This window comes from Berghia stephanieae, chromosome 11, assembly GCF_034508935.2.
Source record: "Berghia stephanieae isolate SIO BIC M18660-M18661 chromosome 11, UCSD_Bste_1.3, whole genome shotgun sequence".
NCBI lineage: Eukaryota > Metazoa > Mollusca > Gastropoda > Nudibranchia > Aeolidiidae > Berghia > Berghia stephanieae.
In genome coordinates this window covers 34,856,758-34,881,757 of record NC_088370.1, presented here as the reverse complement: position 1 = coordinate 34,881,757, position 25,000 = coordinate 34,856,758, and the positions used below count along the sequence as shown (strand labels likewise).

Here is a 25,000-nt window from a genome sequence, read left to right as displayed (position 1 = left end):
AAAGCGTATCCAGAGGAAAACCCCCCCATCAATTTGATCATGTTTTGACCTTTACACATTCTGATCACAAGGCATATGAAAAGGGAATGAAAAGTTCTCGCCAGCATGAAGAATAAAAAGTAAAGATTTTCTTTGTTTAGAACCAAGATGGCCGCCGTTGCCGGGCGCGTGACATCAGACTACTGAATCCAATTGAAAGCGTGAACGAGTGTGTAAATTAAAAAAAACCCCCATTGTAATCAAGCACTAAATAGCACCAGGAATGAATTAAATAATGTTAAAGAAATATAACATTTTTTTTATAACGTCCAAAGTGGCTTTTCATAATTTTACATCCTGCTTCATGCGTATCTATATTATTATTATTATTATTATTATTATTATTATTATTAGACGTCTATTATTATTATTATTATTATTATTATTATTATTATTATTATTATTATTATTATTATTATTATTAGACGTCTATTATTATTATTATTATTATTATTATTATTATTATTATTATTATTATTATTATTATTATTATTATTAGACGTCTATTATTATTATTATTATTATTATTATTATTATTATTATTATTATTATTATTATTATTAGACGTCTATTATTATTATTATTATTATTATTATTATTATTATTATTATTATTATTATTATTATTATTATTAGACGTCTATTATTATTATATTATTAATTAATATTAATCAATTATACTATATTTAATTATAATAATAAAATTTATAGCCTATTATCTAATTATTATATTTATATAATTTTTTTATATATTTTATTATAATTATTATATTAGACTTATTATTATATTATTATTATTATTATTATTATTATTATTAGTTATTATTATTATTATTATTATTATTATTATTATTATTATATTATTATTATTATTAGACGTCTATTATTATTATTATTATTATTATTATTATTATTATTATTATTATTATTAGACGTCTATTATTATTATTATTATTATTATTATTATTATTATTATTAGACATCTATTTATTATTATTATTATTATTATTATTATTATTATTATCATTATCATTATCATTATCATTATCATCATTATCATTATATTATCATTATTATATCATTATCATTATATTATTATCATTATTATTATTATATTATCATTATATATTATTTATTATTCATATTATTATTATTATTATTTATTATTATTATTATTATTATATATTATTATATTATTATTATTATTATTATTAAGACGTCTATTATCATTTTTTTATTATTATTATTATTTTATTATTATTATTAATTATTAGTTTATCTTTATATATTATTATTATTATTATTTTTTTTTTATTATTAGACGTCTATTATCATTATTATCATTATTATTATTACTATTATTATTATCAGTATCATTATCATTATTATCATTATCATTATCATTATCATTATCATTATCATTATCATCATCATCATTATTATCATTATCATTATCATTATCATTATCATTATCATTATTATTATTTATCATTATTAACTACTTGTTGATTTGTTGTTTGTTTCTTTGATTGTTTGTTGTTTTCATCTCAACACAACAGTGGCGAAATTCTGACTGTGAATGATTTTTTTTCTCTTATTGATCATAATATTTTAATTGAAATATTTCCACGGATTTACCATGCTCGTAACGCTTCTTTTATTCCCCTAATAGGCATAGACCATCTTGTACCAAATCTCCGTTTAATGAGGTACAGGCCACTATCCAGGTTTTCTATTTGTTTCAGCACTATAAAAAATTATCCGCTAATGTATAAATCAAGTCTATACTCATTCAGACTTGAGTCGAGTGAGATAATGTGTTCAAAATGCCTTTCCCAAGCTCACAACACCGTCGCAATAGCTTCAAAATTGGTGCTACCAATCCAGTCAATGACCATGACCACCATTGCTTGATATGGGAACAACACAAGACAATGTATAGTGCTGAGAGACCGATTTAATAAGTTGGTAAATAAATAAATAAATATAAAAATCACATAAAAAGATAAATAAGATAAATAAGTAAATAAAATAAATGAATAAATAAATAAATAAATAAACGAAATAAATAAATATAAATAAATACGCACAATTCCACGATTTATTACTGCAATTTCAACAAGTTCCTGGCATTTTGCATTGCTTCATTTACCCCCCCCCCCCCCCCCCCCCCACCTCACCTACATGGTGATATTAGGGAACCAAATTACATAAAGTACAAGTCACCTGACCGGCGCTCTTCGTGTATAAGATCTCTAAAATTTATAAGTCGTTGCTCTCCTCTCAATTGCCTCTAGAGAACCAAACCTAAAGACTTCACGACGGTACATAGCTTCATGGTCCTTGCTACCCATCTAGTCACTATTTACGTTCAATATCGCTTGACTTTTGACTCATGTATAAATATATAAATATTTATATAAATAAATTAATTAATAAATAAATAAATTAATAAATAAATAAATAAATAAAAAATAAAAAAAAATACGCACAATATTTCACGATAAATAAATAAAATAAATAAATAAATAAATAAATAATTTTTAAAAACCTCTCTTTTGCATTGACGGTACGCTATGAATTATATTTATAAAATGCCGAATACATTCTATAATAAATCATCACTTTTAACCCTCTCCTTACCACCTACAGCAAAATCGTCACATTTGTTACGACACAAAATACATTTGTTCTCATTCATATTTATTTCCTACATCACAATGATCTTTGTTTAATTAATAAGAACAAAGTTGTTTTGTAGAGAGATTGCGTTTTAATAATTCATTTTTCTGCTGGGTAAGTCTGCCATTTTTGGCAAAATACTGAAAATGATCTGTAAGGAGAGTTAAAATGCTTTAGGTGTGATGAAGTTTGATTCGATTTGATCGAAAAACCATTTCTGAGCCCTTTTCCAGTTTCAGAATGTTTTGGAACCAAAATATTGGAGGTCTAAGGTTCGATCCCCAGGCAAGGAAGACTCGATTTTTTGGAGATTTTTTTTCTTCTTTTTATTTTCTTGTGTTTTTCTTGGTCTGACACTGTTTCATACACATTCATATATTTTTAGATATTCGTGAACATAACGCATAAAATCAATTAAAAACCGCTAAAATCTGGTTTAAATCCTCTCCTAACCAACCATAGGAAAATCGTCACATTCGTTACGATTCAACCAGAACTTTTATCATTCAGATTTCTTTTGTAAATCACACAATTTAAAGAAAAATGTGTTATTATAGCTTTAAAAACGTGACACTGTGTTGTAGAGTTCATTTTGCTGATCCATATTATACATAGAATGTATTTGTTGCTTTTCTGTTTGAGTAAGAAAAAAACTTTTTGTGTTGGATGGGTGTGAAGGTTTGGGGAAAATTCTGAAAATGGCTGGTAAGGAAAGGGTTATTTTCAGTGTTAATTCACGTTTGATGTCTAAAACTTCGAAAAAAAACGGAACTTCATGAATAATAATAATTAAACTATTAACGAAACTATATTCATCTAATTCATTTCGAACAATAATGAGGCCAGAATTTTTATTTTTAAAACTACGGTGTACACAAATGAGAACGGGCCAATTTATCATTAATTCAGAAAAGTGAATGGAGCAGGCACTTATGTTGATAATAGTAACAAGAAATGAAGTGAGTAGGAAATTGCCAGAAGACAACAGAGAATAAAAACTTCGCGGCAACTATGGGGGCTCGAAGTAGAGACCTCATACGGTAGAGTCACGATCTCCCCGGCCAGGCGGAGTTGTCGTACCACCAGTAAGGTCGCGGGTTCGAGCCCCCATCGCCGTCGCGAAGTTTTTATTCTGTTGTCTTCTGGCACTTTCCTCCTTACTTCATTTCCAACGTGTTATTCTACCAAAGAACCAAATCTAAAAAGCAAAAATTATATTACTTATATCTATCTGACGTGAAAAATATCGATTTTATATGACTTTACCTAAATACCCTAATCAAATAAATTGGACACGTTATCATAATTGCCGGCTATCACCTGGATACATTTTAAAGGCTCAGTTGGTACAGCACTTCACGCTTCACACGCCCAGCAAAGGGACTGTTTCTGACCTCTTTGTCTGCGCCAAGAGCCCTATATTAGAGTCTATTATTATTATTGTTATTATTATTATTGTTATTATTATTATTGTTATTATTATTACTACTATCATTATAATTATTGTTATTATTATTATTACTATTATTACTATTATTATTATTATTATTATTACTATATATTATTATATTATTATTATTATTATTATTAATTATTATTATTATTAATTATATATTATTATTATTATTTATTATTATTATTATTATTATATAATTATCACTATTATTATTATTATATTATTATTATTATCACTTATGTATATTTTCATTTTCATTATTATTACTATTGTCATATCATATATATTACATTATTATATTATTATTACATTATTATTATTATTATATTATTATATTATATTATTAACACTATCATTATTATCATTATTATTATTATTACTATTATTGTTATTATTATTTTATTCATTCTCCTCCATTTCATCATCACCATCATTAGCCTTATTATTGACACTAAAACAACGACCCACGATAACCATATAAAATACCCCCAAAATATTTTAAAATAACCAAATACACCGACTATCAACTAAGAGACAAACGCGTAGAATAATAAATAAAGTCGTCAATATATATATATATATAACCAACAAATGGAAAATTATGAATGAATAAATAAATTATTAAATTAATAAATTTATCAACAAATAAAAAAAATATAAATAAATGTATGCATAAACATGTTTAAAAATAAATTTATTAATGACTAAATGAATAAATAAATTTATTAATGACTAAATGAATAAATAAATTTATTAATGACTAAATGAATAAATAAATTTCAAAAAATTAATAAAATGAAACAAGTTTTTAAAGAGATTTAAAAAAAAACCTCCAAAAAACAAACAACAAAATATACAATACATTAAGAAACTTTTTGACAACCCCCTCCCCTCCCCGTCCGTCCTTTAGCGCTCTAAATAAAACACCACAGTTTAAAAAACAAAAAACTCAAAAAACTTCCGTCCATACAGTAGATAGATACAGCAGACCAGTTGAAATTAAATTGAAATTAAGTTGAAATATTTCCAAATGCTGTCTGTCCATCACGACATATCGAATGGAATTGAAGACGACAACAATAATTGTCACTTCAAACTACATTATCAAAGATATATCACAATTATAATAACTAGCTATATATCAACATTACCACGAATTTATCTATATTATATCTATATATACAGTTAGTTATAAAACAGTTCACATTTCACGCGTTTTTTTTACATCCTTGATATAATATAACATATATCAAGACTAAGACAAGACTATCTCCATACCCTTTCCGGTGCATGCAACATTACCACAACAAACAATAATAATAATAGAACGTGAGTGTACTATTATCCATACTGGTCTGTGTCTATGTCTGTATTTTCTCTTCTCTCTCTCTCTCTCTCTCTCTATCTACCACCACCATCATCGCAACCGCCGCCGTCCGCCGTCTGCGTCAGTCCAGCGAGGAGAGACCATCAGCAGCGACCAACAACAACGACCAACGACCGACCAACATCATCCATTTGCAACGCTTGTCCGTCCGTTGTTAGTTCTTAGTCGTTAGTTAGTCAGTCCAACAACGAGCTGGCTACACCATCATCCACAACTACTAATACTACTACTACTACCCTCCATGATATTTTTTCTACTCCTTGCACGATAAATTACAAACGATATTATAATAATAATAATATATCATAATATTCTCTTTCAGTTCCCATAATATTCTCTTTTACACACACACACACACACACACACAAGCACACACACACACACTGCCCCCGCCTCTTTCCTTTTCTTACGTCTTCATCTTCTATAATATTCTCGACATCTTCATTCTTTTGCTTCTGCTGTTGCGCTCATCGCGGTATTCTGTCTATCATCAGTCAGTGACGTTAGTCGCGAGTTAGTATTAGTATTGTGTCTGGTGTAGTGTAGCGGTCCGGCGATTCAGTCAGTCGTCGTCCATTGATGTATCGGGGATTTGTCCTCACACGAACTCAACCACCGGGCGAGCGACGGATTGGGTAACCGACAGCCGCTCACCTAATGCCAGACATGACAGTCTGGCGGCATGACACCAGCATTTCATGCTAAACTCTGAAAAAACAAATTTGTTTTGGCCAGAAAACGTACAGCCAGCCAGCTCGTCCTTAGAATACCGACGCGACCAATTCAAATAACCATCCTCGTATTTTCAAACATTCTCAAACCTGGGACTTCATCCAGCTTGAAGACCCATGTTTTAGAGTGTTCGGCAAGATTGATGAGGACCACCTTAACTAAATCGCTCGATGTTTGAGGTAAGACGAGAATTCTGGCCAAATTTTTAAAAATGCGTTGTTCTTCCACCCCCCCCCCCCCCCCCCCCAACCGAGTACGTCAGACAGCAGACAGTCTAATGAGCCTAGATCATTGCATGATTAAAATTCCAATGGCGATAATAATAATATTATCTTGATGGTATGACGTAAGTTGATATGCCGGCCAGGTCAATCGTAACACACAAACATTGGTTGTAGTATGCCACAGAGAATTTAGGCTGAAGAGAACTAATCACCCAATTGCAAAGAGCCGAAAAACGTCAACTTCTTTCATTCATCAATTGTTTTTTGTTTTGTTTTTAAGGGTTTTACGGCGCTTGCAACACATTTAGGTTATATCAGCGCCAGTAAAAAGGAAGAAAATGGGATAGTAAAAAGTTCTAGAATTACAATTAAAGCACCCAAGAAAAAGTAAGACAAAGGGGAACTGGGAAAAATAGGGATCAGATGTAGATTCCAAGAGCATTCCACCAATGTACTTACTTAGAGATCACCTATAAGTCTCATCTGGACACAAGCACAAAATCCAACAAAGAGGAATACACTCAAATGCTTACATTATACATTCAAAATAACAAATATAATAATACATAACAGAGAGATGATTTACAAGGAAAAAAATATCATCTCCAAAAACAATAACTATGCATTTGACTGTTTCCCTCCCAGCTAGGATTCCGGCCAGTGCCAGGACAAAACCAAGTAATCTCATTCCGAGACACAGACAGAAAGCATGTTGGATAACAGATATAAGGGGATAGAAGACGCAGTGTGTACCTCTCTGCCCACTATGGGAGGTCAGGATCCCCACCCAGATAAGGGGATAGAAGACAGTATGTACCTCCCTGCACACTATAGGAGGTCAGGAACCCCACCCAGTCATTCATCATTCATTCTATGCTATGCGTTTGGGTAAAATACTCACAGCATCCGCCAACATGATATAACGTACCAACACACAAAACTGCGAAGCTTTAAACGTTTATAGTCTGATTGAAATCATTTCATAATAATCATTAAAATAGCTGTCTAAAACCAACAACAAAGATATGAGTGACTTAAATTTAGTTCCATCTATAGATAGTTCGAAGATGACGTCACTCAGGACTTTGTTATTGTCTTTTGCCACCCGCGTTTATGAGTAATGCTCACTGAACTGTATTAACCCGACTATAAACGTACATGGGTACACACAGTTTTGTGTGTTGGTCCGTTATACTTCCGGATGGCAAAGTTATGGGCTTCTAAGCCAAGCGCATACTATCTATAGAATGAAAGAAGTTGACGTCCCTCAAATCAGAGTTTTTTTTGGATTTAAACATTTCAACTGCAGTGCATACATGTTGTAACAGAGTTCGTGAGTAGATGACATCAACAATCAATGACATCCATTTATTTACATGACTAGTCCGGCGCCCGAAATATTTGGGGAGAAATAACGGCAATAACGAACAGACAAGACAGTTTATCTGTGCGACTATGTGGTCTAGTGGTATGACACTCGCTTTCGGATCGGAAGGTCCTGGGTTCGAGCCTCGCTCACTCGGCGCATAGTTGAGTCCTTGGAAAAAAAACCTCATATTCTCTCACCTTACTCAGTTGGAAAATGAGTACCTGGATGTTAACAGTTGTCTCAGTCCGAATAAAAATTGTAATAAATATCGCCTAACAGGCGCCATGCAACGTTCTTCATGATTAGTGTTGTTGTTCAAGGAGCCTTGTAAAGCGCTTTAAGCACCTTTAGTAAATATTGCGCTATATAAAAGCTCGTCTTTTTTTTTTTAATCATGACTAGTCGGGCGAGCGCAATATTTGGGGAGAAATAAAGGCGAACGTACAGACCGTTGCATATTTTAATGATCATTCTTCTGTATTGTGGAAAGTAACACAGATGTAGATTAGTCTGCAAATGAAATGGACAAAAGGGTGGCCAGATGGCCATTGTCAAGGCCAGGGTCAAATTAAGGACAACATATATTCTAAGTAACCGTTTGAGTCAACGGGTGATAAAATTAAATTATTCGTATATCAGCAATCCGTAACAAATGGTTTTATAATATTAACATTTGACAGTTATTCTATGCTCTTTGGCAAACATGTAATATGGGCTGTAGGAAACAATATCATCCCCCCCCCCTCCCCCAACCCTATTTATAAAAAAAGAATATATTGTCTTTTGTCCACCAGCAGCAGATGGAAGCAGATATTGAAATTATAGATAGTATGCGCTTGGCTAAGAAGCTCATAACATTGCCATCCGGAAGTATAACGGACCAACACACAAAACTGTGTGTATCCATGAACGTTTATAGTCGGGTCAATACAGTTCAGTGAGCATTACTCATAAACGCGGATGGCAAAAAACAATAAAAAAGGCCTGAGTGACGTCATCTTCGAACTATCTATAGAATGACCAAAAATGACGTCACTCAACTTTTTGTTATTGTTTGGAGATCACTAGTTGGGTGATCAGTTCTCACTAAATTCCCTCTGCCAGATTAAACCAATTTTTAAGGCTAAACATAGTCCAAATTTCAATGTCGATCGATAAAAAAGTCCATCGGTAATACTCTTAAACAGTCGTAACGTCACTTCCTTCCTAATGACGCATGGTAACTTAGTAACACTGGCTCTAAACTATCGGAACAATGGCGGACGCCCGTATGAAATATTTCTCCGGCGAGCATAAAAGCGTATCCAGAGGGGGGAAAAAACCCATAAATTTGATCATGCTTTGACTTTTACACATTCTGATCACAAGGCATATGAAAAAGCTCTAGCCAGCTTGAGGAATAAAAAGTAATGATTTTCTTTGTTTAGAACCAAGATGGCTGCCGTTGCAGGGCGGCGTGACATCAGACTACTGAATCCAATTATCATGCAAAAAGTCACCAAACGTTCAATAGAGAAAATAATAGCCGATGTGCATTTTGCATTTTACATCTGTTGTCAGGTCCAGTCAGTCAGTCAGTCTTCAAGTACAGACGACGCAAGGACGACACGACGAGACGGAAGAACACGAAACGATTTAGGGAATGTCGAGGGGTGGGTGACTTCAGAAAGGAAGACGTCGGAGAGGTGTGTGTGTGTGTGTGTGTTAGGGGGGGGGGGGGGAGTAGTGACTATTAAATAGTAGAGAGGCTGAGCTGAGTCTAGGAATGGGGCGGTGGGGGGGGGGGGGGGGGGCTAAGGGGGGGGGGAAAGGATGTATTTACTAGTAATGGTACCCCGAGTGAGTGCATTTCACGACTTGTTGAAAAAAATTAAGGGGGGGGGGAAAAAGTATGAACCCAGAGTGGTGCGACTGACGGGGACGTTTTGTTTTGTTTGTTTTTAAGGGTTTTACAGCGCTTGCAACACATTAAGGTCATATCAGCCCCAGTAAAAAGGAAGGAAACGGGATAGTAAAAAGTTCTAGAATTACAATTAAAGCACTTAAGAAAAGGGAAGAGAAAGGGAAATTGGTTCAAATAGGAAACATGTAGATTCCAAGAGCACACAATCAAAGTACTTAGTTTAAGATCACCTAAAATTCTCATCCAGACACAAGCCCAGGTCCCAACTAAGAGTAACACACTCAAATGTTTACAAATCATAAAACAAAACAATACAGTGCATAACAGAGAGATGATTTACAAGTTTTAAAATATCATCTCCCAAAACTAACTATACATTTGACTGTTTCCCTCCCAGCCAGAGCATCTGGCCAGGACCAGGACAAAACCAAGTAATCTCATTCCAAGACAAAGACACAGAAAGCAAGTTGGAAAACATATTATAGGGAGATAGAAGACGCAGAAAGTACCTCCCTGCCCACTATGGAAAGTCAGGAATTCTTACCCGAAAGGTACCGAGTTCGATGACCCGCCGCTGAGCTGTGTGGCCTTGAGTAAGTCATCTCGCCCTAGCTCAATTTGCGGCGCTGCACTGCGGCTTACGGCTGGGTTATTCCAGTCTTCCCCTGGAATAGACCCTAGAGACAAATATCCCCAATGGGATGAATAAAGGGAGTTTTATTACTTTTTTTTTTTGGAATCCCAGCCAAGAAAAACGGTTAAAAACTATAATAAATAATAATTGAGTTTTTATATCGCGCAATACCCACTACACGTGCTCAAGGCGCTTTACAAGGGGTCCCCAGCCAACAACTACATTTAACAGTTACGACGGGACATGACGCCTGTTAGGCGATGATATTACTTTTTTTTTTTCGGACAGACACAACGCTGTTAACGGTCACGTACTCATTTTACACCTACCTGAGTACAGTGAGAGAACATGAGTAAAGAGCCTTCTCCAAGGACTCAACTATGCGCCGCGCGAGCAAGACTCGAACCCAGGACCTTCCGACCGTGGCCTTCGTAAAGTTATGGCCTGATACTGACCAAAAAATGACCTCAAAATGCCAGTCTTTTGCCACAAAAGAAAACAAACCGTGAGTTGTATTCAATAGTTCAACCAATGGGACCACTTGTTTCCATGAGCTCTACTAACGACAACTCACTAGACGGCGCAAAAACCAAATAATGACGTCAAACTGCCAGTCCTTTTGAATTTCAGTATCAGGCTATAACATAACGATGGCTACGTTCCGATCCGAAAGCGAGTGCACATACCACTAGACCACATAGTAGCCGCAACAGAATATAAATAGAAAGTAAACAAAGAAAATGAGCCCGAGGACGGAGAGTTTCGATTAAACTGTTTCCCCGATTGTAACAACCCGTGCACATCGTCCAATGCACGTGCGTGCGCACTGCCTGGTGTGAGCGACCTACGTGATTTTCTGGCCATTTCACACAATTCCTGGGTTCGTCTGCGATTGGTTTTGGGCCAGACAATTTATATTTTTTCCCCCCTTAGTTATTCATGCACAAGTATCTAGACAAAAAGCCACAAAAAAACAAAAGCCACCAAAAAAAAAAAAAGCTACAAAAAAATAAAAAATAAAAGAAAAAAAAAGACAAAACAAAACACACAAAACACAAATACACAGACTGTGATAGAGATAGATAGATATAGATAGAGATAGACCGATTTTGATCCTTGATTGCCAAAAGTTTGTGATCCCCCAGTCTCTTTTTGACCTCATTAACTCTCTCCTTACCAGCCATTTTCAGGATTTTCCCCAAAACTTCACACCTAACTAATACAGAAAAAAGATTTTTTATCACTCAAACACAAAGCAGTAAGTTCTTGCGATAAATAATGTCTTTATCAAAACATGCTCTACAACACACATGTTCATTTTCTTTAAATTTTATGATGTACAAAAGAAATTTGAATAAGAAAAATGTTGGTTGTATCGTAACGAATGTGACGATTTTCCTGTAGTTGGTATGGAGAGGGTTAAATGCAATTGAACCATAATAATATGAGCAGAAGCAGCTGATGACAACCAGGGCGACCAAAGAAAGCATGGGAATAGGCTTCAACAGTCGTGACGTCACTTCTTTCGTAATGACGCATAGTAAACCATCGGAACAATGGCGGACGCCCTTATGAAATAATTCTCCGACGAGCATAAAAGTGTATCCAGAGGAGAAAAACAAATCTAATCATGTTTTGACTTTTATACATTGTGATCACATGACGTGAAAAAGTTCTAGCCAGCATGAAGAATAAAAAATACTGATTTTCTTGTTTAGAACCAAGCTGTTGGTTGCTGGGCGGATGTGACATCAGACTATTGAATCCTATTGACAGAGACATGAAAACCGGAGAGCTGACCTGGGACGAGGCATACATGGCAGACATCACAAGACAAGAGGCGAATGATGAATATGGACGGCCTTATGTATATACGTCACGGGGGAAAGGGGGGGGGGGGGACTAAGTAAGTAAACCAGTAAAAAATAAAATCATTACATCAACGCAATATAAACAAAAACCAATGCCCATCCCCCCCCCCCCTCCCCACCACCACTACCAGACAGCAGACGGCGATCAAATCAATATTTATCACACGTCCAGCGATCAGAGACGACAGAATTTGTTGTGGACAATGCAATCATTATTTATTATCATTATGCATCTTGGTGACCTAGTTTTTATGACCTTGTCCCTGCCGCTTCCGCGCGACCTCCCCCCCCCCCCTTCTCTCTCTCTCTCTCTATCTCTTCACCCCCAACCCTCACACGTTTGCATAAACACACACACACACACACACACACACACACACATATTAATGAATCAATTCATTGAAGTGAGGAAAATATAATATATGAAAAGACCAAACTGAGAAACACCTGACAAATCATTTTATAATCAATACCTCCCTATACAACAGAGGTCAATCCTCGGCGACGTTCCTTTCCACCTTGTTGTGAGGGAAGGCAATAGCCCTTCGACCATCCACCTTTGCGTTCAGCCTTCAAAACTAATCTAGGCCGGTTCCACTTTTTGCTTTGCACTATTTTTTTTATATTCTCCACAATACTTTTATTATTAGTCAAGTCGCTAACTATCTTTTTATCTTTGGTCACTCTCCCCCCTCCCCCCCCCCCCCCCCCAATCCACCACCTTCTCTTCTCGGCATTTTTTCTTTTTCTTTTCACAACCTGCAGATAATAATATAACCAACAACTGCTTAAACTGTAACACAGCCACTACTATATATAATAATACCGGCAATTTTATAGCTATATTATTATTATTATTCATGAAAAGTGTAAGAAGTTGAGGAAGGTTGGTGGAAGGGGAGGGGGGGGGGGGGGGGGGGGGGGGGGGGGGGGGGGGGTGTTTTTGGTATTTGAAAAAATTCAGAGGTCATTATATCTCTATCCCCTTTCCCCTTTTCCAGTTCTGGTTCTCCTCCATTGAGCAGATGACCTTGTAAGACCCTGTGTACTGCGGTGCAGGTATGTTGTGTTGAGATATTATGAAGTTTTCTGATAAAAAGCATTTTCTCATTTTATTAACTCACTCAACCCTAACACCGACAATATCCGTCATTTACTAGGGTTACTTTCGGTACTACCGCGAACTCGGGGACCCAAATAATTTTGGGGTTTTGGGAGGGGGGAAACTTTAAACAAATATTATCTTGGGGGTTTGGGAGGGGGGGAAACTTTTTTTTTTAAAGTCTCTCCCCTCCCAAACCCCCGAGTTTGCGGTAATTTTTGCATGTTAATGGTGGTTGAATAAAACTACCTGTACTATGTACATGCTCATTTTTAATACATTTTTTCCCAATTTTGAAAAGTAGCAAAAATTTCTAGGATTGAGTTAATCTACTTCATAATACAGATAGTATTGCTTGACCTCAAGTTTCTATTGGGGACACTGATGTTTAAAAGGTTAATATAGAAGAAGGGACTAATAGTGCTCCAGGATTTGTAGATAAATCATAGATAGTATGCGCTTGGCTAAGAAGCTCATAACATTGCCATCCGGAAGTATAACGGACCAACATACAAAACTGTGTATCCATGAACGTTTATAGTCAGGTCAATACAGTTCAGTGAGCAATACTCATAAACGCGGATGGCAAAAAACAATAACAAAGACCTGAGTGACGTCATCTTCGAACTATCTATATCGATGGATAGATAGATTGACCATCTGTTTACTTTACTACATTGGGGCTCAGTTGGAATATAATAATATTCCCTGCCGTCTATCTATTTGTCGTTTTTTCCAGTATCTATGTTTTATAATAAATAATAAATAAAAGAATAACATTCCCTTTATTCATCCCATGGGGGAAATTTGCCTCTAGGGTCTATTCCAATGGAGGGCTGGAATAACCCAGGCGTCAGCCGCAGTGCCGCGCCCCAAATTGAGCTAAGGCGCGAGGTGACTTGCTCAAGGCCACACAGCGCAGCGGCGGGTGATCGAACTCGGTACCTTTTGGGTACGAAGCAACGACTGTACTGCTCGGCCACGCTGCCCCCTTTCATTGTATGTTTTTTTTTTTTGTTTGTTGGGTAAAGAAGGGTTTTGAGCCGAGACTCCGAGACGTTCCGTGTTTGGTAGTTGTATTTTTGTTTGTTTGTTTTGTTTTGTGTGTGTGTGTGTGTGTGTGTGTGTGTGTTTTGGGCATTGATTTTCTGAACATAATATTCATACAAGGCATGTGCATATTATTTTGAATTTAAGTTTTAAAAAGATCCCAGCCAGGGCCTTGGCAAAACGACAGTTTTAACCACAAAACAAGTGGAATGAAACAGGCGTCGATGTATATATAGGACAGACAGCAAGGGCGGCCACCCCGGCGGTCCACAAGAGACAGTTGAAGGCCCATCGACTAAATTGCATTATATCCAATAACTCACTCACTCTCTCCCCTCTCTCTATCTATCTATCTATCTATCTATCTCTATCTCGCTATCTCTATCTCTCTCTAGCTATCTCTCTCTCCCTCCCTCTCTCCCTCCCCCCCCCCCCCCCCCTCTCTCTCTCTCTCTCTCTCTCTCTCTCTCTAACCTCATAACACAGAACCTAATTCCAAAAATGTTTCATTTTCTAACAGAGTGGTAGCTAAGCCATGAAACAGACAGACAGATACAAGGTGACGCAGATAGACCAGAGTGACCGGTCCAGAGAGAAAGTTGAAGGCCCATCAACGAAAAGGTTAAATTTGGCACATCTCTCTCTCTCTCTCTCTCTCTCTCTCTCTCTCTCTCTCTCTCTCTCGTGTGTGTGTGTGTGTGTGTGTGTGTGTGTGTGAATATTTGAGAGATTATTTACAAGGAAAAGTATACCACTTACCCAAACTATTACTATACATCTGACTATATCCTTCCCAACCAAGGATTTCGGCCAGGGCCAGGACAAAAACAAGATATCTCGTTCCAAGACTAGGACAGAAAGCAAGTTAGAAAACATAATATACCGGGTTGATGTGTGTGTGTGTGTGTGGGGGGGGGGGGGGTAGAGGGCACAGTAAGGGCCTCCCCCTGCCAACTGTGCCGTACTCTTGGAGAAACACAAATTTAGACATATTTGCTTTTTCCATAGCATGACAGAACTATGTTTTGTTTTTGTTTTTAAGGGTTTTACGGCGCTTGCAACACATTAAGGTCATATCAGCGACAGTAAAAAGGAAGAAAATGGGATAGTAAAAAGTTCTAGAATTACAATTAAAGCACAAAAGAAAAGGTTAGACAAAGGGGAATTGGTTCAAATAGGGAACAGATGTAGATTCCACCGTCAAAGTACTTAGTTTGAGATCACGTAAAAGTCTCATCTAGACACAAGCACAGGTCCCCACTAAGAGGAATACACTCAAATGTTTACCAATTATAAACGTAATACAATGCATAACAGAGATATGATTTACAAGGAAAAAAAGATCATCTCCCAAAACTATAACTATACATTCGACTGTTTCCCTCCCAGCCAAGGAACTCCGGCAAGGATCAGGACAAAACTAAGTAATCTCATTCCAAGACAATGACAGGAATCAATTGGAAAACGGGTATGGAGGGATAGAAGACACAGCATGTATCTCCCTGCCGACTATGGGAGGTCAGGAACCCCACCCACGACAGAACTATGGAAGGGCAAAAGATCCCATCCAGCCACACTGAAATAACCGCCATATTGGGCCCAGAGATGGAGATGGAGCCGGGGCTGTGTAGAGAGGGAAATAAACGGAGGACTTACCAAAAATCATTCATGGCGTTTAGAAAAAAGTTGGAGATACGTGTGCATCCAAATGCTTGTCTTGGATCTGGTGGAGATTGCTATGGGGTGGCGTGTCTGTGGAGGAGAGGAATTAATTAGCATTACAGGGCGATAAGTTGGGCAGTATTGACCAAATAAATAAAATAAATAAATAAATAAATAAATAGATAGATAAATAAATAAATAAATAAATAAATAAATAAATAAATAAATAAATAAATAAGTTAATAAAGATTATAAGGACATTGTGTCACAGCCATGCGATTATTTGGGTGATGTGGCCCAAAAACAGCCTCATGGTTATTTGGGCAATGTGGCCCAAAAACAGCCTCATGGTTATTTGGGCAATGTGGCCCAAACAGCCACATCATTATTGGGGGAATGTGGCCCAAAAATAGCCACATTATCATTCATTTGGGTAATTATCCCGGAAAGAGCCTCATGATTATTTGGGTAATGTGGTTGGCCATAATGTGGTTGGCCATAATGTAGTTGGCCATAATGTGGACCGTGAATTATTTGGGCGATATCATAACAAAGGTTTAAAAAAAAAAGGAAAACATAATATGGTAAACCGAGACATTACGATAAAAATTATAACTGATTAGAACAATGCATCACGAAATGAAATTAACCCCGGGCGACGTGTACATGTTTGGAGGTCTGATAGTCCGAACTGGTATGATGGTCTCATCATTGTTGAAATGGAAAGAAATTCTCTCAAACAAACGCAAAGTATTCTCCATTAAAAACGTGTAAATGTTGCTGCTCGAAGCTCGGAAGAAATAAATAATATGAAATTGAATGTAAGCTTCAATTTAATTTGAAAAACAGATAAAATGAACGTTTCGGGTTTCCTCTTTATCAACAAAACAGGATGAATGAAACACTACAGATGAATGAGATAATGTGGTAGTGGCGTTGTTAAAAGATGAATAAACAATTACAACAATGTTAAATCAAGCAGGTAATCGCGTTCGGTAATCAGACCTTCAAATATGTGCACGTCGAACACACTAACTACGAGGCAAATTTAATACTTATCTAATGTCGTCTTTTAACCAAGCCGTTTTTACTCTCTCCTTACCAGCCATTTTCAGGATTTTCCCCAAAAACACCCAACTAACACAAAAATAGATTGTTTATCAGTACATTCTTGCGATACGTAATTTCTTTAGCAAAACATACTCGAATCTACAACACACTGTGTTCATTTTCTTTAAATTTTATGATATATACAAGAGAAATTTGAATACGAAAAATATTTGTTGCATCGTAACGAATGTAACGATTTTCCTATAGTTGGTGAGGAAAAATTTAATATGCAAAATCTCTCTCTCTCTCTCTCTCTCTCTCTCTCTCTCTCTCTCTCTATCTATCTATCTATCTATCTATCTCTCTCTCTCTATCTCTCTCTCATTGTAGGCATTTTTTGTACTTGTGGTATAATAATGCATGCATCTACACGCGAGTGCGTTACGTGCATGGGCGAGCATGTGCGCGCATGAAAGCGTATATCATCATCATCTACACACATACGCATGAGTTTGTGAGCAGGCCATTCGATATCACAGCTGCATCGTTCGAATCATTAAAAACCACGTACATGCAAATACGTCACCAGGCTTGACCAGACCAGACCTTTCCGTGTAACATTAGTAGTGATATAAATTGACAGGTGTGACCAAGGGTCAATGATGCAGTGGACGGAGTCATATTGGTCACTTCAAAGTCACCACAAAGGGCGACAGTCATCGACAGCTGCTGACCAATTTACAAAAAAGAAAATAAATTTAAAAAAATTGAACGCACAAAACTGCTTCCAAAAAAAAAAAAAGAGAAGAAATTATTATGTTTGTTTTTAAGGGTTTTACGGCGCTTGCGACATATTTAGGTTATATCAGCGCCAGTAAAAAGAAGAAAATGGGCTAGTAAAAATTTCTAGAATTGCAATTAAAGCATCCAAGAAAAATTAAGACATAGGGGAATTGGTTCAAATAGGAAACAGATATAGATTCCAAGATCACACCATCAATGTACTTAGTTTGAGATCACCTAAAAGTCTCATCCAGACACAAGCACAGGTATCTACTAAAAGGTAAATACTGAAATGTATACAAATCATATATAATATAACAAAATACAATGCATAACAGAGAGATGATTTACAAGGAAAAAAATATCATCTTCCTAAACTATAACTATATATTCGACTGTTTCCCTCCCAGCCAAGGACTCCGGCCATGGTCAGGACTAAACTTAGTAATCGCATTCCAAGACAAAGACAGAAAGCAAGTTGGAAAACAGATATAAGGGGATAGAAGACGCAGTAAGTGCCTCCCTGTCCACTATGGGAGGTCAGGAACCCCGCCCAGACAAAACAGCTTTTAAAAAAATGAAAAGAAAATACTAGACACGGATTCAAACCCTTCATCAGCTAATCACAAAAAGCAGTTAGAAAACGTGAATACATCGTGTATCAGGCCCATAATCACCCAATCGATGGAACTGTGACTGGCTGAAGAAATATTTTGAGCCCGAAACGCGTCGTGTTCAGTGGGTTGTGTGTGTGTGTGTGTGTGTGTGTGTGTGTGTGTGTTTTAAAATAGTTTTTGTGTTTTTTTTTGTTTTGTTTTTTTTGTTCTTTCAAGCTGTTATAATCATTTGAAGAGTGTTTTTCCAAAGACCCCTAACTCCGTTTTCGCCATTTTGAGATAATAACGAGGATTAGACAATTATTTCCCGCACAATTTCTCATTCCGTCTATTATTTTAATATATTCAAACTTCAAATTCAGACAACTCTAGGAAAATTCTTGCGAAATAATTTAAACCTATAATATGGCGAGCCGGATGTAAAAAGACTGCTCTATTGACGTGACAAAGATATTCTTTCACTCACGGATTCTGCGCATTCACGCGGAAGGAAGGCAGAGTGTTGTACAAGTGCACCATAATTTTTTACTTCCGCTCTAACGTTCAAGAGGCTGCGAAATGACCGCACTCTCTGGACATTGGTCACAGATGTGTGTGTCTGTGTGTGTGTGTGTGTGTGTGTGTGGTCACATGATTATCTTTGTCTTTATATATTTTTAGACTATGGAAAGAGATGAATAAAGGAGAGGGGGAGAGGGAGGGAGGGAGAGAGAGGGGGGGAGAGAGAGAGAGGGGGGGGGGAGAGAGAGAGAGGGGGGGGGGGAGAGAGAGGAGGGGAGGGGGGGGGGGGGGGGGGAGGGAGAGAGAGAGAGAGAGAGGGGGGGGGAGAGAGAGACAGAGAGAGAGAGAGAGAGAGAGAGAGAGAGAGAGAGAGATGACCTAAATGTGTTGCAAGCGCCGTAAAACCCTTAAAAACAAATAAAAACATTTGTTTTGAAATGAGAATGCTTGGGTTTTGTACTAGCGTACTGAAATTCTGAAGAAGGCTTTAGGACCTGGCCATTCCTTTGTTGCTGTCGAGTGTTATTTCAATGCAATTAGAGGCAAAGACCTATTACACAATTCAAAGTGTCCAAACGCCAAAAACGCTAAGTGGACAGCAGTGACGTGACCGGACACTCGGACATCCCGTGACCTTGAGCGTTCATCAAAAGGATAATATTATCAAACATGCCGACTTGAAATTGGAAAAATTCATAGCTTTCATGGGTAACAACAACGTAGAAGACATTAACAAGAAATGAAGTGAGTAGGAAAGTAACCAGAAGACAACAGAGAATAAAAACTTCGCGGCGGCGATGGGGCCTTCGTAAACATATCCTGATACTGACCAAAAAATGACGTCAAAATGCCAGTCTTTAGCCACAAAAGAAAACAAATCGTGAGTTGTATTCAATAGTTCAACCAATGAAATGACTTGTTTCCATGAGCTCTACTAACAACTCACTAAGCGGTGCAAAAACCAAATAATGACGTCAAACTGCCAGTCCTTTTGCGTAGTAGTATCAGGCTATAATAACAACGATGGCTACGCTCGAACCCGCGACCTTACTGGTACGACAACTCCGCCTGGCCGGGGAGATCGTGACTCTACCGTATGAGCTATCCACGAAATGATAGACATAACTTCTGTACTTTAAAAAATGACCGATTTGTACTTTAAAATACATTAAAAATAATGCTGTAAAATCCTTTATATACTCGCCCTGTCAACAAAACTTGGTTTCAAGAAGTTCATTGAAGAACAGATGATCTTTAAAAAGAATTGTCAATACTCTTCTCTTCAACAGTCGTAACGTCACTTCCTTCCTAATGACGCATGGTAACTTAGTAACACTGGCTCTAAACTATCGGAACAATGGCGGACGCCCGTATGAAATATTTCTCCGGTGAGCATAAAAGCGTATCCAGAGGAAAAAAAAAATTTGATCATGTTTTGACTTTTACACATTCTGATCACAAGGCATATGAAAATTTCTAGCCAGCATGAAGAATAAAAAGCAATGATTTTCTTTGTTTAGAACCAAGATGGCCGCCGTTGTTGGGCGGTGTGACATCAGACTACTAATCCAATTAGGACACGACAATTCGTTGTTCTATGAAATAATCATACTACTTGGCAGGTCTGTTGTATATCCACTAAACGTGCTCAAAGCGCTTTACACGAGTTTTTGCCAAGGTAAGAGTCAACCTGATCGATCGATATTTCAAGGACGAGTTTTCTGAACAAAATATTAAATACGAGTTGGTTTCTTCTTTTCCAAAGTGCGGCTCCGATCCATCCATCAAACCTGGGACTACTCATTTTAATCGATCGATATCATTTGAAGGACGAGTTTTCTGGCCAAATTTTCAAAAACGTGTCTTTACAGAGTACGGCAGTTAACTGGTTCATTAGAGTGAAAATGGAAAGGCTTCGTATTTTCACTCTTTCGTTAGTATTTTACGATCACCGGCTTCAGGCAGCCCTTACCGTTTTCTTCTTAACTGGTTCATTGCAGTGTTGGTCACTAAGACAATGAAGAGTTTCCACTAAAGTGACCATGCCCGGGTACTTGAAAAACAATCTCGTCACAAAACCATGAATAAGTTGCATTGTTCTTGTTTTTTTTTTTTTTGGTCTTTCCTCTTTCTTCTTTTTCTTTTTTATTTTCTTTTAAGTGGGGCGTTTAAAGAGAGTGAGTCCGTTGGTGTGTTGGTGATTTAGTGGGTGAGTGTGTGAGTGAGTGTGTGAGTGAGTGTGTGAGTGAGTGTGTTGTTGAGTTAGTGGGTGAGTGAGTGAGTGGGTGAGTGAGTGAGTGAGTTGGTGAGTGAGTGAGTGAGTGAGTGAGTGAGTGAATGTGTGTGAGTGAAGTGTGGTGGGTGAAGTGTGGTGGAGTGAAGTGTGGTGAGTGGTGTGAGTGTGTGAGTGTGTGAGTGAGTGAGTGAGTGTGTTGTCGAGTTAGTGAGTGTGTGAGTGAGTGGGTGACTGAGCGAGTGTGTGAGTGAGTGAGTGAGTGAGTGAGTGAGTGAGTGAGGGTAAAGTAAGAATAAGGGAGGAAGTAAGTGTAAGATCGGGGGAGGGGATAAATAAAAATTCAGTTCTCAAAGTGAAAATCCTATTCAAGCTTAATAATTTACGACATTAGGTACAAGCAATTGCCTTCAATGATGAGTGAGTGGATTTTCCTCTTAAATAAAAAAAAAAAAAAAAAAAAAAAAAAAAAAAAAAAAAAAAAACAACAAAAACAAAAAAACAAATAAAAACAACAAAAAAACAAAACCAAAACAAAACATTTGTTGACTCCGAAAAGGTATTATGAAATGGTGCTAGACAAAACAAAGAAATAAAAAAAACACACACGCATACACAGACGCAAAACACTCCCTCCACCGGTCCTCAAGAGGAAACCCCCAGATCTTTATATAACACGTATTCATATCCATGTGTAGTGGAATGGAATGGATACGAGAGTGAACCTTTGGTATGTTTGTGACACCGTACTACGACTTTTTGAGTGCAATGTCAAAGTGACCAGTAGGGACCAAATGACCACTCGCTACCTACTCCACAAGGACAACAAAATATCTTAGTGCACACCATAGATAACACAGGACTAGATACGACAGCAGGTAGGAATACGTCATCAAAAGGGGCTAGTGAGAGGTCGAGCGCCGCCATTTTATTTTTTATGCAACCAGGGACGCTGTGCGATTTTATCTTTGTTTGAATGACTTTGACTGAGCTCGATTAACCTTGATTTGTGGACGGAAAATAGAAAAAAGGCCAGGTTTATGATGATAAACCAAATTAGACATTAAATACGATGGCGGCGATTAGCCACTAAAAAGTGGCTGTTATCAGGTCTGCTCCTAGTAGTCTGTGGTGCACACACATGACCTGTACCAGGTATGACGACGGGGATATAAGGAGTGGCGGTTGGGAATAAATGGGGGGAGAGGGGCGGTGGGGGGGGGGGGGGGGGAGTAGGAGAGGAGGGCAAATATTTGATTTTGGTTTTGTTTACATTGTGCAACTCCCAAGCGGCATAGAGACTCGCTTAGATCATTTGATTATCGTATCCCTGTCGAAAATATGTGTAAAGTGATTGTAACTAAAAGACAGCTATATCTATAGAAATATGTGTATATATTGGGCTAAAATCACAGCATGGTTAAATGTGACCTATGAAGAAATGTGATCAGCAAAACTAATTGGGGGGGGGGGGGGGTCAATACATTCGACTGTGTCCCTCCCAGCCAAGGAACTCCGGCCAGGATCAAGACAAAACCAAGTAATCTCATCCCAAGACAAACTCACAGAAAGCAAATTGGAAAACAGATACAGGGGGGAAGAGTACACAGTAAGTACCAACCTGCCCACTATGGGAGGCCAGGAATCCCACCCAGACACGAAACGTTTGTGCTATCTTAAACATTTGATAAAATTTAGCGAGAACTTATAAAATGGATGGCTAAAAACAATAACAACGCGATGAGTGATGTCAATTTTGTTCCTTCTATAACTTGCGGACACACGTGTCAAGTCCTTCAATGGACGTAAAACTTTTATAGAAGGATTTGATATAATTTAGTGAGAGCTAATCACAAAACTGTGTCAAAAAAAACAAAGGAGCATACTATTTCCTTCCCATCAATGTTTTTGTTTATTCATCTTAACAACGCCACTACCACATTATCTCATTCTTCTGTAGCGATTCATTCATCCTGTTTTTTTTGATAAAGGGGAAACCCGAAACGTCCATTTTATCTGTTTTCGTATATTAAATTGAAGCTTACATTCAATTTCACGTTATTTATTTGAAACAGCTGATTGACGTCGACTTCGTTCCTCCTATCCCAATGAAATTTCCATGCGCTTACGATACACTTGTATGTCATAACAAAGGCTAACTGGTAAATGCTTTAAAAAATTTATACGGGTTACTTCCTTAGAGAATATGTGCGGCTTTGTGGTCTAGTGGTATGACACTCGCCTTCGGATCGAAAGGTACTGGGTTCGAGCCTCGCGCTCGGCGCATAGTTGAGTCCTTGGAAAAGGCTCTTTACTCACATTCTCACCGTACTCATGTGTAAAATGAGTACCTGGTCGTTAACAGCGTTGTTTTAGTCCAAAAAAAAAATTGTAATATCGCCTAAAAGACGTCATGTCACGCCTTACATGTTAAATGTTGCTGTTGACCAGGGAACCCATGTAAAGCGCTTTGAGCACGTTTAGTGGATATTGCGCTATATAAAAGCTAAAAAAAAAGGCTCAACTTACCGAAACTGTAAAAGAAGATTCAACAGTCCGATGGTGTAGTGATTTGAGATGATTGGGTTTGTATCCTGGGAGGCGGAGGTTCAAATCCTAGTGAGCCTTTCGGGCTCGTTTCCGGCTTGTCTCGATGTTTCTCGATGTGTTGATTGGCTGTTTTGTCTGGGAGAGATAGTAAAAGGCGCAATGAAAACGTTTGTTATACATATATATATATATATTTTTTAAAATCTTACGGCACTTGCACGACACATTTAGAACTTATCACTGATCAGCACAAGGAAGAAATTGAGATAGTAAAAAGGGGGCTGCGTGGCTCAGAGATACCGTCTTTGCTTCGTACCCAAAAGGTACCGAATTCGATCAGACGCCGCTGCGCTGTGTGTCCTTGAGCAAGTCACCTCGCCCTAGCTCAATTTGCGGCGCTGCATTGCGGCTGACGCCTGGGTTATTCCAGTCTTCCATTGGAATAGACCCTAGAGACAAATTTCAACCTATGGAGTGAATAAAGGGAGTTTTATTTTATTTATTTTATTTTATTTTAAAATTACAAGTAAAGGTATCAAATGAAAAGTAAGACAGAGGGGAATTGTTAAAATAGGGCACAGATGTAGATTCCAAGAGCACACTATCAGTGTATTTTTTTTTTTTTTGTTTGTTTGTTGCTTTAGGTCTCTTCCAACACAATTGAGGTTATATGAGAGACCGCTGAAACAAAAAACAAGCAATCTAACAAAAATAGTACAATGTAATCAAATCATAACCTAAGATATTCATAAGCTAAATTATAAATACCAAGAACAAACAGGCAAAAGATTTTACAGAAAAAAATATCCCTGTCAAAAATACAATCACAAACCAAAGAAACGGGATAGGCTAGTAAAGAGAAGAAGAAACGACATCACTATCGGATCGTATACCTATGCGAACATCATAGGTATATGATTCAAGGGTGATGCTCCCATCCAACCACCCGCCACTATCAGTGTACTTCGTTTGAGATCACCTGAAAGTCTCATCCAGACACCAGCTTATGATCCTACAGAGAGGAATACGGAATACATTCAAACGTTTACAGAATTTATCCTAAACATAAAACACATCTGACAATACATAACAGATATTTCCAAGAGAAAATAAATCATCTCCCAAAACTAATACCAAACATTTGACTGTTTCCCTC

General features: G+C 37.1%; 1 protein-coding gene across 6 annotated transcripts in view; it reads right to left on the bottom strand.

Moving 5' to 3' along the window:
• Window positions 1-25,000, bottom strand: part of LOC144956549 (uncharacterized) — a 77,791-nt gene that overhangs the window by 41,306 nt on the left and 11,485 nt on the right. For all 6 annotated transcript variants that reach the window (XR_013641971.1, XM_078887120.1, XM_078887118.1 and 3 more), the window contains exons 4-5: window positions 23,824-23,979; window positions 16,105-16,200 (exon numbers count right to left, since the gene is read on the bottom strand). The gene's annotated coding sequence lies outside the window, so the exon portion shown is untranslated. The remainder of the gene's footprint in view (window positions 1-16,104; window positions 16,201-23,823; window positions 23,980-25,000) is intronic.